Genomic DNA, 12,500 nt, shown 5'->3' on the forward strand with positions numbered 1-12,500 from the left:
TGTGATATGCAAATACACACTTCTTTTCTCCTGTAAATACAAGACTCATACATTCACAGGCATACACACGCACACGGCACGTGCACGCAAACTCTTACTTAGATTGTCGCTCGAAGGCTATGCTTCCTCATAATCGCTCACACGCTCACATACACTCATGCATTTTCTGAAATATATGCGTAAGCATGCAAATGTACACAAAACGGTTGCCAGAAGGCGATTGGTATAGAAGACTCTCTCCGTGAGCATGGTCCTCCCCCCTCTCCTCCTCCCCTTTTCTTCCGAGCCGACTCTCACCTGGCGTCCCGTCCCCACCCCCTCCCCTCCGCCCCTTCCTTCTCCACAACGCGCCCGCCAGGTCGTGGGACTCCGCAGGACTCAGTCTCCTATCAGCCCCTGCCCCGTGCACGCGCGCCCCCGCATGCACACACCGCGCGCGCGAGAGAATACGCTCGTCTCAAAGCCACGGTGGCGGCAGTCACAGCTGAACTCAGTCGTGGAATATATACTGTGCACTGTTGCTTCTGTTATCTGTATGATTTTTTATTCTTCTTTAATTTCCATCGCACTGTCATGATGGTTAGCGCGGTGTTGTTGTCTTAGTGAAATGAGAAAAAATATTTTGAATTCATGATTTAGATCGATTTCTTATAAGACATGTTTTGCTGTCTGATTTGCACGTAGCGGAAAAGTTGACTTAAAGTGAAAAATTGAGACAGTGGAAACTTTTGATCAGTGACTTGTGTCTGTATAGAATCATATGGAAATAAAACATAGACTGGCACTGCTCGTGTAAGAAAAATTATAAGGCTGACGACCCGAGAGATTGTGCTGTGCCAGTAGTGCCAAGTTCAAGTTCAGGGCCGACTAGATGCCACGAGTGCCCACGCTGAAGGCTCGTCCAGACTTGCTCAGTCAGATTTCATTTTTTTCCGTTTGAATAATCAACATTTATGTATCTGCATTATAGCATTATGTGTGTATATATACATATATAAACATATATATATGTATGTCTTAATGTGCTGCTGTGTGTTTGTGTGTATGTATATTTATATTTATATTTATATTTATATTTATATTTATATTATTTAAGTATGTACGTGTTTTTCTTGTTTATACGTTTTTGAATTGAAAGTTTTTGAAATTTATGATGCAAAGATCAGATCTAAGAACCAGAAAAGGTATCTATGTTTTCAGGTCCACATTCTGTTAGATGTTTAAGTAAATTGCTTGTATTCCAAAGGAGAGAGATTATACTATTAGATGTACACTTATTTGTTGGTATCATTATTTCATATGTGGACAAAGCTGGGTCCGCTCATCGCCTCGTCAGCAGCCAGGCTCCCCGTTAAAGTAATCGAATAGTTTCCAAACGTTTATAGGTCAGTTTGGGCGTAAGTGAGGATTCGAGGGCCATTTGGTTCTTGGATGATTTCCTTTTCGCGATTGAGCGCCAATTGGTTCGCGTCAGGGACTTCCTGTGAGGTGTCTGTGCTGGTCTTCGAAGTGTCTGTGTCTATCTTTCGGGCTGATGTTCCCATGACGTAGCTAACTCGTTTCGGCAGCGAACTCGTTTAGGTAATTTGACTCGTCCACGACACTCGTCCCGCACGTCGTCGGCAGGCGGAGGCCGAGAGAGCTCTCTGGCGATGTTATCGGATTGCGGTCAGGAACTCGAGGCTTATCTGCTGCGACTAGAAATTGTGGCGTTTAGATTCCTAAAGATGCATTTTGCGGTCGTTTGGTTGTTGCCATCCTTGTTTTTGTTACTGTGGCTATTTTATTGATTTTGATTTATCACACTTATTATTTCCATTGGTAGTAATTAACACTAGTATATATAGGTCTGTCCGAGTGCGCGTACGTGTCGGAGTCATAGTCATTCGCAACAGAGGCCAACCTCGTAATGGCGTTATTCACACTCTGTAGTCATATTTTACAATTTTGTTCTTGGTGTTCTTCCAGGAGATCAATTGTAATTTTAGAAGTAGAAGGATTGATTAATAGTGTTGTATGACGATATTCAAGACGGTGCGTTGTTTGTTAATGGGCGTATTCACAGCACCCAAAGAAAGCCTAAAAGAGAAAACACAACAGAGAAAACGAAGCTACCTGGACACGGGAGAAGGAACCGGTTTGCAGGGAGGGGTGCTAGAGGAGGAGGTCGAGGGAGGGGTTAGGCGTATGTCGACACGTGAAGGAGGGCGGGGGTGGGGAGGAGAAGTGGGGAAAAGAGTAGGAGTTGTAGTAGGAAGTGAGGATGGAGTTGGGCTTTCGAAGGGAAATCTAGCGCCATTTATATTTGAAGTTAGAGTCATCTCTTCACCACAGTGTGTTTGTTTGTCTGTTTCCCTGTGTGGTTTCGTGTGGGCGTGACGGGCGCGTGTATCGTGGGAGAATGTGGGATAATTTCCCTGCGTGACGAGCGTTTCCCCCACCTGTCCAGTCGTAGGGGGAGAAGGGGAGGGGAAGGAGGGATGTAGGCACGCCCTCATTTACGTACACAGCTGGAGGGCTTACATACAGATTAATGTAATACCTTGTTGGTGCTGAATGGATTGTTGTTGTACCGGCGGGCAAATCGCAGTATCGTATCTATTTACACAGCACCTGGAAACGGGTGACGTATTTTACCAAAGCGTTTCTTGTGCGTCTTTTGAGTAACTTTTGAGTAAATTAGATTATGGAGAAACACTTTGTCGAATCTCTTTTTGAGATAAACGTATCTTGACGTTACGCGCGGAATGCGATGGTGCTATCTGCTAAAGTGATCAGGAAAGAGAGATTTCGACGATGCGATAAGTAATGATCAGGGAGACAGGCGTTTCAAGGTATTGGATTTTTCGGTCGGTTTCGTATGGATATTATTGTTGTTATGGTTGTTTATTTTATCGTGGGATTAATTATATTAACTATCGGCAGTTAGTTAGTTACGAAGAAAAAATATACAAGATTTAGATAGATCTGAGAAGTGAAAACTGCATTTCACTCAAAACACTATATGGGAGAATAGGGGGTTGTTTGTAGGTCGTTACGCGCGGATGATAGCGATGGAGAAAACGTTACGTGTGTGACATCTGCATTCTTCTTCTGTGTGATGACAAGGAGGTCTGTTACTGATGTAACACTGGGCGGAGCGATAGGGTTTCCATGGAGCTGAATCATGTGACAAACGTTACGAATGGTAATGAAACTCCGTGTCTTGTTATGAATAGACAGTGTCATGGACGCGTGTGATGATGTTACATCTTGGACTGTGCCACGATTGTTTCACTAGATACCAATGTCTTATTTCTGTGAGTTTGTTATTATTGCTGACCCCCCCCCCCCAAGTAGAATGAAGGAAATTAGAATGGTAGTGTCAAGTGACGAAAATAACGTTATGATTTTTAATGATGATTTAAAGAATGGAAAGAGAAATACTGAGATATACCTGTTTGGATAGTTATATGAATGCCATATATATCCTTCGTTTGGAATGTATGTTATCTAAGAAGACTGAATATATTTGGTTCTTTCCCTGCTCGTTCCTCCTTCTCCTCCTCCTCTTTCTGATCTTCCTCTTCGCCTTCCTCCCTCCTCGTTTTCCTCCTCTTTTTATTGTTTTTGCTAAGGGAATTCCGTAGGAGAACCCGGCGAAAGCTGAGTTGCAGGTGATAATCGGACACCATTTTAGGGCAGATCGAAAGCACGGCGTTTCGAGGTGAAAGTCATTGTCATATGGTTTCCGCAACGCCTGTGTTACGTGCTGTTTTACGTCTGTTTTGTGTGCGAGGCTGTAGCGGCGGTAGGAATGGTTCTCGTATTATCTCGACAACGTTAGCACCCCTACCCCTCCTCTCCCTCCACTCAGTGCCGCTCCATGCCCCGGGCAGAACTTTCGCGCGCCCAGAAGTGTGTCAGTGGCCCCATGCCCAACCAGGCCTTGCCCACCCTACCCTACCCCGCGCTACTCTCGGCCGTCGCTTGCCTCCATGTGCCCAACGCTCTGCGTCAGCTTCAGCCCTCATGCCCGGTTGTTTCATACAAATCTTATCTTTTTGCATACCAGGGGTCTTGGCATTCCGATACTAAGTCAGTTTTGTGTGAACCGCCCCGCCTCCTCGGTAGTGGTATGCCCGCGAGCTCTCTATGTCTAGACGCTTGGTGAGCTTGTGTGACGCGAGAGCTGTACGCCGTATGTCTGCTTTCATAGGGGGTGGGGGGCTCATGCCCTTACTGCCTCCTGGTCACCCTTCATGCAAGGCATCCGACGACTGTAACCTCGCTGTTACGGCCGTGTGACCTCCTTACGGCTACTGTTACAGACCTTGCTACTCCCCTTCTAGCCTCGGTCACAGCTAGTGACTCTCCTGGTACCTGGGTATTGCGCGCCCGGCTTGACCTTTACCTTGAAGGAGACTCATCACGCCCGTTTATATTCCGTGTGCCTAAAACATACCAACGGGAAGTAAGCATTGCTCCTTCCGGAAGTAGTTATCAGTTGTTTGATATTGTTCATGTTTTTGTTAAGTTTGTTATTAGTAATGGCATTTTTCTACTACGACTACTGTTGACTACTGCTACAACTGCTGTCGCTATTACTACTCATGCTGCTGATGTTTTACTGTTGTACTATTACTATTAGTAATGATAATGTGTATAGATATTATTAGTTTAAGTACCAATACTAATAATGATGACGTTTATGAATTTCACTACTACTGCTGATGTTAATACTTTTACTAGGTACTACAATTAAAACTACTACTACAACTCTATGAAAATAACATTTAGTCCACTTTATCGTTAATTTCTATAAAACCCATTTATTACCTAATGCGAATAAGGCTAACCAATAAGAATATTATTACTACTACTACTACTACTACTACTACTACTACTACTACTACTACTACTACTATTACTACGACAAGAACATTTCTGACTGTTTATCTATATATAGTTTCAAGACATCGAGGGAAGTTGGAATTTATGGCAAACTTGTTTTCAAGATCTGGAAGAAGAGAAACTCGGTAGATAAGAGAAAATCGGGATCGATTTTTTGGGGGAAGAATAGTAATGATAGGGAAGCCGACCTGCTGAGGGTGCGGTGCGAGTTAGGGTGTAGTAGGGTGGAGGTGAAGGGTGAAGAAAGGGGCTGTGGGGATGGTAAGGGATATGAGAGGGCGAGCAGCAGGGAGGAAAAACACGTCAGGAGATCATGACGATAGTAGTGAAGATGATGAAAATGGTTTAATAAACGTCGGGGAGAGACAGGCACGCCGTTGTCCGCGAGGCGTCATGCATTTCAAGCAGAGTAAATATTGGCGCCAACTTCTCTCGCTCTCTCCCTCTCTCCTCTCTTCCCTTCTCACGGTTCTCCGTATATATAGAAAGTGTTTCCGAGTGGACAGTCGTGCTTCGGACAAGCGATTGAATTTCATGCTTGCTGCACTCGCGGTTTGAAGATGTTTGGAGAGAGATTTTGGTGCTTGTGTGTCTATATTTTTTGCGTGTATTGAAGGTGGACTTGATAAAGGTTGTGACCACTTAGACTGAATGTGACTCCGGCATTAAGTACTTTTATTTATGCATTAAAAAATCGTGGAAAAATATTAAATTTATCTCCCGTTCCCCTCCCACCTGCTAACCCTAGAGTATATTTCTTTTGAGTCTTTACACTGGTGAAAGTTCTTAGAGAAACCGATTCCTTGGGTCGGCCGGACTGAGCGTGGCGTCGAGGCGATCCCAAGTCTTGCGTTCGGGCCATGTGTATGTGTGTTGTTCACTTAGAGAGTAGACTTGTTCTCTTGGTTGTTTTTAGTTTTGTTAGTATGAGATAATATAAGGGAAAAAAAACTTTAGGTAGCTAATTTATCTATTTATTGTACTTCTCCTAGACCTTGAAAGACAGTTCAAGGGCGTGGCTTTAGTTGACTGTATTTCCGGCAGAGGAAAGATATGGGAAACATAGCAGGCGATTTTCCCAGAGCTGATCGATGCTGACCCGCCGTGATGGACATAATGGATTTCCTTGAGTTGAAGGAATTGATAGTGTGCGATCCAGTTTTTCTCGGGTGATGGACAGTCGAGACGCGGCACCCTGGGTCGAAGGATTGATGGATAGAAATTGGGGAAAGAGGAGTTGTTAGAATGGGCTTAGGAAATGACGATTCTTGCTCTCATTTTTAGATTGAATTTTTATCGAGAGACATGAACGATTCAAGAACTACTGGAGATTGGAGGAGGATGGAGAGGGGGAGGATGGGATGAGGAGAAATTACCTGGCTTTTCCTTGCACCTGTGTATGAGCTGTAAAAAACACCCTTAGTTTGATAGGTCATTGGGCAACGTGACACCGCTAGCCTTCGTATTATCCATGTACCCAGCGCCTTCGCCTCTCGACATGCTACTAACGTCTTACAAGTCACGTGATGTCATCTGAGCGACGTAAAAGGCTGCGTTCTGTTCATTGTCTGGCTATCATGTGTTGATTTATTTTCTAGGGTCTAAGAAACAGATATCTCTATTTGATTGTGTGTATATATATATATATATATATATATATATATATATATATATTATATATAATATATATATATATATATATATATACACACACACAACACACACACACGCACACACGCACACACACACACACACACACACACACACACACACACACACACACACACACACACACACACACACACACACACACACACACACACACACACACACATAGTTATAGTTATATAGCTATGGTTATATATTCATATATTCATATATATATATATATATATATATATATATATATATATATATATATATATATATATGTGTGTGTGTGTGTGTGTGTGTGTGTGTGTGTGTGTGTGTGTGTGTGTGTATGTGTATGTGTATATGTATGTTTATGTGTATGTGTACACACGTACACTGAAATTTATCACATATTCTCGAAATAATTGTATGTATTGTCGAAACTTTCTTTTCATTTGTTCTCAGTCGGAGCCGGGACTATAGCATCTAATGATGGGGTGCGGTGAATTACGTGTGTGTGTGTGTATGTGTGTGTGCGTGCGTGTGTGTGCGCGATTGGATGTGTCTGCGCGTGTTTGTATGTGTGCAAGTGGCTATAGTCACTCATACAAAAAGTGTGAGAGAGAGAGAGAGCGTGTGTCAGAAAAGTACTGTTGGCAAGATTAGCCACCGACTGACTGTCAGAGTCGGCGCTGGAGAGACCCAAGGGAGAGTGACCGGGCAGGGCTTGGAGTCTCGGGACGTACCCGGGGATGGCTGGCAAGAAGGGGGTAGTGGGAGGGAGGGGCACCCGAGGATCTGTGTTTATGGGTCACGCTAAAAAACAAGTTCGGCATGCTAATGGATCGGCAGCGCCCGAGCTCGAATGAACCCACTTCTAGCACTGTCATTCCCGACTCATATTTTTTCTTCACGATCTTTTTTTTTCTTCTCTATTCTTTTTGAATCGTTTTTTTTTTTTCTCGCGCGCTCCTTTCACACCTGATTTGATGCGGTGGGGGATTCAATTTTTTTTATTCACGATAGGCCTCTTTTATCAAGATGTTCCCCTTCGAAGATATTTTTTTAAACTATTAATGATATTTTAAGGATTTCGGAGGTGGTTTGTCTGGTTTGCTTAGTGTACATTTTCTAAGGGTTGTGCGTGCAGGTGCCGGTTGTGCGGATAATGGTGTTGCCGTGACGATGCTGTGGGGTTTCTGTGGTGTCACTGTAGTGTAGCTGTGAGGATTCTGTGGTCTTTCTGTGGGGATTCTGTGGTGTTGCTTCGGGGATACTGCGATACAGTACATTGAATGACATTTCTTTTCATAGGCACAATTTCGTCGTTTTGAAGAACTTGCAGATTAGTGTGGGGGAGGTTTCTCAAGGACTTCTTATGGAAATAGAGAGGAAAGAGAAAAGGAGGATGGAGACGAAGACGGCGACAGCGACGAAGTAAAAACAAACAAAACAAAACCAGTGCTAACAGCGGGGCAGAGACGAGGGCGAGCAGTGAAACCTATTATTCCCCCCGCGGTGGTGGTCTTGGGACGAGTCTCCTGTCCGTTCGTCCATGTGAAAGTCATCGGGACAGGGCGCAGTGAAACTTTGCCTTCCGGGCCACCGCCGAGAGCCCGCTCCGAAACCTCCCAGCCTCTCTCAGCATCTCTTCGCTCGGGGCTCCCGAGTATCTCGTCTGCGAGGCGGTACACTATCGCTTATGCGTTCCTGTTTCCTCTGCGGTTGATGTCGTCTTCCTTTGTCGTATGATGTCCATGTCTGCTGTGTCCGTTGCTATGGACGTGTCGCGTTGGGAGGGAGATTCGTTGATAAATGTTGAGCGAGTTGTGAGCGAGTGGATCTGCTCTTATGGCAGCTCTTTGGTATTGTGACTTGGTGCATTGGTTGGAGTAAAGTTATATACCCTCAGTACTTCTTTAATGTGCTGTAGGTGTCGATTGTTAACTACTTTGAAAAGAGTAGAGAGTAGAGTGATTGGCGCGATGCTTTGGAAGGAATGTTCAACGGGCACTGCCGGGCACTGGCACCAGGTATGCCGCTAGACGGGCGGGCATCCGTAACCATAATAAATGCGGGCTGTCTTAATTTATGGTGGGGTTAATCGTGGGAAAGCTGATGTTCATTAATTACCCCGAGCACTTAGAACACGCACGAAGAATTTAATTATCGGCCTCACACTCGACACTCGACGATCGACGATCTTGGGGCATGGAGGGACGCGGTTGGGGTGTGGGGTCTGGCCGGGATTTGTTTTCTTCCTATTCCTGTTATTGAAATCAGCTTCATCTTGATGTTCCTTTGTTGTTTTGCCTTGATTGTTACTCATGCATACTGCTGCTTTAGTCCCATTGTCATTGATATCATGATGGCTGTCGTGATATGTTCAAGATGATAGTATGATTAGATCATCGGTTCTATGCCTTCTCTTGTTCTGACCTAGGCCATTTTTCATCCTCCTTTCTTCAACTACTACTATTACCTCTTACCCTCCTCCTCTTCATTCTTATTTTTCCTTTCCATCCTTTTCCGTCTCTTCATTTTCTTCCTCCTTAACCTCCCCTTCCTCCTCTTCCTTTCGTCCTCTCCTCTATCCTTCTTTTCTTCTTCCTCCTCCTCCTCTTTCCGTCCTCTCCCCTATCTTTCTCTTCTCTCTCCTTGTCCTCTTCACTATCCTCCTGTCTTTCCTTCTCCTTCACTTCTTCCTTTTCCACCCGCTGCTCCTATTGTTTGATCTTGCTCTTCCTCCTGTGGCGTTGATGGTTCAGCAGCGGCGTAACTGGGTTTTGTGAATTAGCCGCAGGGAAGGTTTTAGGGTCCCGTGAGCAGGGGCGCCTCGGGGGCTGGCAGGGTAAATTGTGGGTGATTAATGTGCTGCTCCGCCTACCTGACCCAGGCCTGACCCCTCCATCTGACCCCTGTGTTCTCTTCATCACATACCTCTCTTCATCTCTCCTCTTCACTCTCTTCCAACCTCTTTTCATTTCTCTCCTATTCACTCTCTTCCAAACTCTCTCTCACCTCGTCACTCCCTTCCTTCCTCTCACTCAAACTTCTCTCCTGTCCCTTGTTACCTATCTTCTCCTTTCTCCTTACCCCTTTCCTCTCCTTTGCTCCCGTCCTCGTCCTTTCTCTTTCTTTCACTCACTTGATCTATTCTCTCCCTCCTCGGAGGGTGAACCCTCTTCCTTCCTCCGCCTTCTCACTTCCCTTTCTCCTTTCCTCCCAAGTTCACTCTGTTTATGTCGCCCACTCTATCAGTCACATATTCCGCCTCCCGTCCATCCATCCCCAGTTTCCTGGGGATCCTCAGCCTCCTTGAGAAAGGATTTGAAGGACGCGTTGCTAGGCAGGAGGCGTGATTGTCCCACTGGATGTCGCTCGGTGTTCTTTTTGCCTCCAGAGATTGCCGGGTCTTGTCCGTCTCCTTTTTGGACGCCTTGAACTTTAGTCCTTATTTTTTGCGCATGTCATAAACAGACAAATAGACGGACAAACTGTCGCATGCAGACGCAGAAAAAGACACAGACACATTTAGGGAGTGTATTACTAGTAGACCCTTCCTCCTCTCCTTCTATGGGCAGAGTAATAAAAATACCTTTAGTTGATATAGTTTTGGTCTTTTTGTTCTCGTGAAGTTCTAAAGCATGAAAGGCCTGTTTTGTTTCACTTTTCATTTTCTTGTACATGGGTTCCATTGTAATAAAATATTTCAGCATTTTGACTTAATCGAGAGATTGATTTAGGTAAATCACAATGCATTTTCCTTATTCAGTAATGCTTTAGCTATACCCAATCTTCCTTCAGCCTTTCAATCCAGTAAGCAAAAGACATTTAATCGGCGTACGTGCAATAAGTAGATTGGGACACACTTAACGTACCCAATCTTCCCCTCGGGCGACCGTTCCCACTCAGTAAACGATTGCATCCGTTACCCGTAAGCATCATCACCCTGTTATGACTTTGTCTCTCAGACTTCTTTCTCGGCGTCATCGCCTCGGGCCTTCGGGAAGTAATTTCGAATAATTACACAAAATGCATGTTATCATCGAGGCGTTGATTGTAATTTCGCGTCGGTAGGGAAGGAGGAGAAAAAAAAGGAATTTTGTTACTGTCTTCGCAGTGGTCTTGATTATACGTGTGTTTGTGTGTCAGTATGCGTATCTGCGTGCGTGTGAGTGTTTGTGTTTGCCATCTGTCTGCTTGTCTAGGTTGTCTCTCGCCTGTAAGTGTATATACCGTTTTTCGTGTGTGTCTGTATGCATTTTTTCTGCGTATCAGTAGTCGACACGCGTCTCATGATCCCCATTCCCCTCCTCTACCCCAGTCTCTCCCCCGGAAGTGCCGCCGTCATTATCTGAGCGGAGAAGCGCAGTTGTCCTGATCCCGTGTGAACCTGGGGGTGAAGGCAAGGTCATGTGGAGGAGCCTGAGCGAGAGAGAGAGGGGGGGGGGGGGCAGGGGCCGAGGGAAGAAGCCTGAAGTAGTGCAACTCTCGGGAGCGATCTGGTTCGGTTTAAAATACACGGGGGAGTTTTGGATGTGCATAAGGAGAGGGTGAAGATGTGAAAAGTGGGATATGAAGGTATGGTAAGCTCGGTGTGAGAAGCTATGGCGAGGTTATCGAGGTTATGTGATGGGAATGCTGTACGATTGTATGATGGTAGTGTATGTGTCCCATGACGCAGAGTTTATGGCAAAGTTAAAAAGTACCATAAGAGCATGAGAGTTTGCTGATGGCAGGATGCATAGTAATGAAGACAATTGAAAGTATTTACCTTTAGTTCAGCAGTTTACTAGAAGTGGGAATATAAGCTAAAGAGGTCCCAAGCACTACATAGAAACATCATACCAAATTGTTACAAGTCGCAGGAGTAGGATGGATCGACGTCTGGCAGGCCCTATTATGGGCATGGAGCTTGTCTGCGTGTGGGGGCGAGGAGAGAGGGGGTTGGGGTAAGTCGAGAGTGTTTACATCCCCGGGGCGAGTGGTTTTGGATATTTAAATTAGGCTGACCCAACTTAGGTAAGCGGCGTTCATTATGACTGATGGAATGAAGGGGAGGTGGAAGGTGTACATTTTGTATCTTTCTGTGTGACGGGTCTGCTTGTGAGTAGCGGGGAACTTTGGCGTAATAAGATGAGTACCGACAATGGGGTGCTCCAGTATCAGAATGTAAGCTTTTAGAACTGCAATATTAGAAGTAGTTTAAGGGAATATTTCATTTTAGGTCAATTTATAAAGCGGGTTACTCTAGGTTATCTCTTTATCCAAGAGCACAGGAAGCGGCGCTTGTAAATCAGGTGCAGATGTCCATGCAATATTCTCGCAATGACGGTCGTGCTGAATGTCAGTTGATGTTGTGTATTAGGAGAGCCATTTGCCGGTCACTGGCTTGGCTATGTGAACCATAGGGGGGTGACTGAAGGGGTCAGTAGCATCATAGAGAATACTGATTATTTTCACTGTTTTCCGGTAGGAAATCATTCATTGTATCCCGGAATGGGAGTGCCAGTCAAATCCCAAAGCGTTACTATATTTTTATTAATTTATTTACATATCATTCGTAATTTTCAGTCGGGTTGTGCCTATAATTATAGATTTTACGATAGTGCTCTCTAGGATATTTGTTATATTTTAAGCAATAGCAACTTGTTTTGTTTCCGGCGTGAAATCTTTAGTTCAGATGCCCGATACATCGATGACACTCGCTGGCACTGATAGTTGAAGTCGCTGTTTACCAGAGTAGTTGTTCATGTTACAGTTGTTAGCCACAGTAGTAACCGCAGTAATAACGTTAGTCAATTTTGTCCGCCACGTCATTATTTTATTTGTAGATGGAAAGCGTACGATGTTGGAAGCTGTGTTGGAATCAGTGCTTTGTTAATATTTTGATTTATTTCCTGTGGTACTTCGCCGTCTGCTCTTTGTAGTTTTAATGTTAAACAACTTGGTCTCAGGGTAAACTTGTATGA

At 44.6% G+C, this 12,500-nt stretch overlaps 1 protein-coding gene and 1 long non-coding RNA gene across 2 annotated transcripts in view; both read left to right on the forward strand.

The window, feature by feature from the left end:
* Nucleotides 1-12,500, forward strand: part of LOC122257973 (protein phosphatase 1F-like) — a 247,433-nt gene that overhangs the window by 165,953 nt on the left and 68,980 nt on the right. The window lies entirely within an intron of this gene.
* The window catches only part of LOC147470652 (uncharacterized), a 54,263-nt gene that overhangs the window by 40,598 nt on the left and 1,165 nt on the right, over nucleotides 1-12,500 (forward strand). The gene's annotated exons all lie outside the window — the stretch shown is intronic.

Source organism: Penaeus japonicus, unplaced genomic scaffold, assembly GCF_977035675.1.
Source record: "Penaeus japonicus unplaced genomic scaffold, GWHDUDI00000001_assembly GWHDUDI00000013, whole genome shotgun sequence".
In the NCBI taxonomy this organism is placed as follows: domain Eukaryota; kingdom Metazoa; phylum Arthropoda; class Malacostraca; order Decapoda; family Penaeidae; genus Penaeus; species Penaeus japonicus.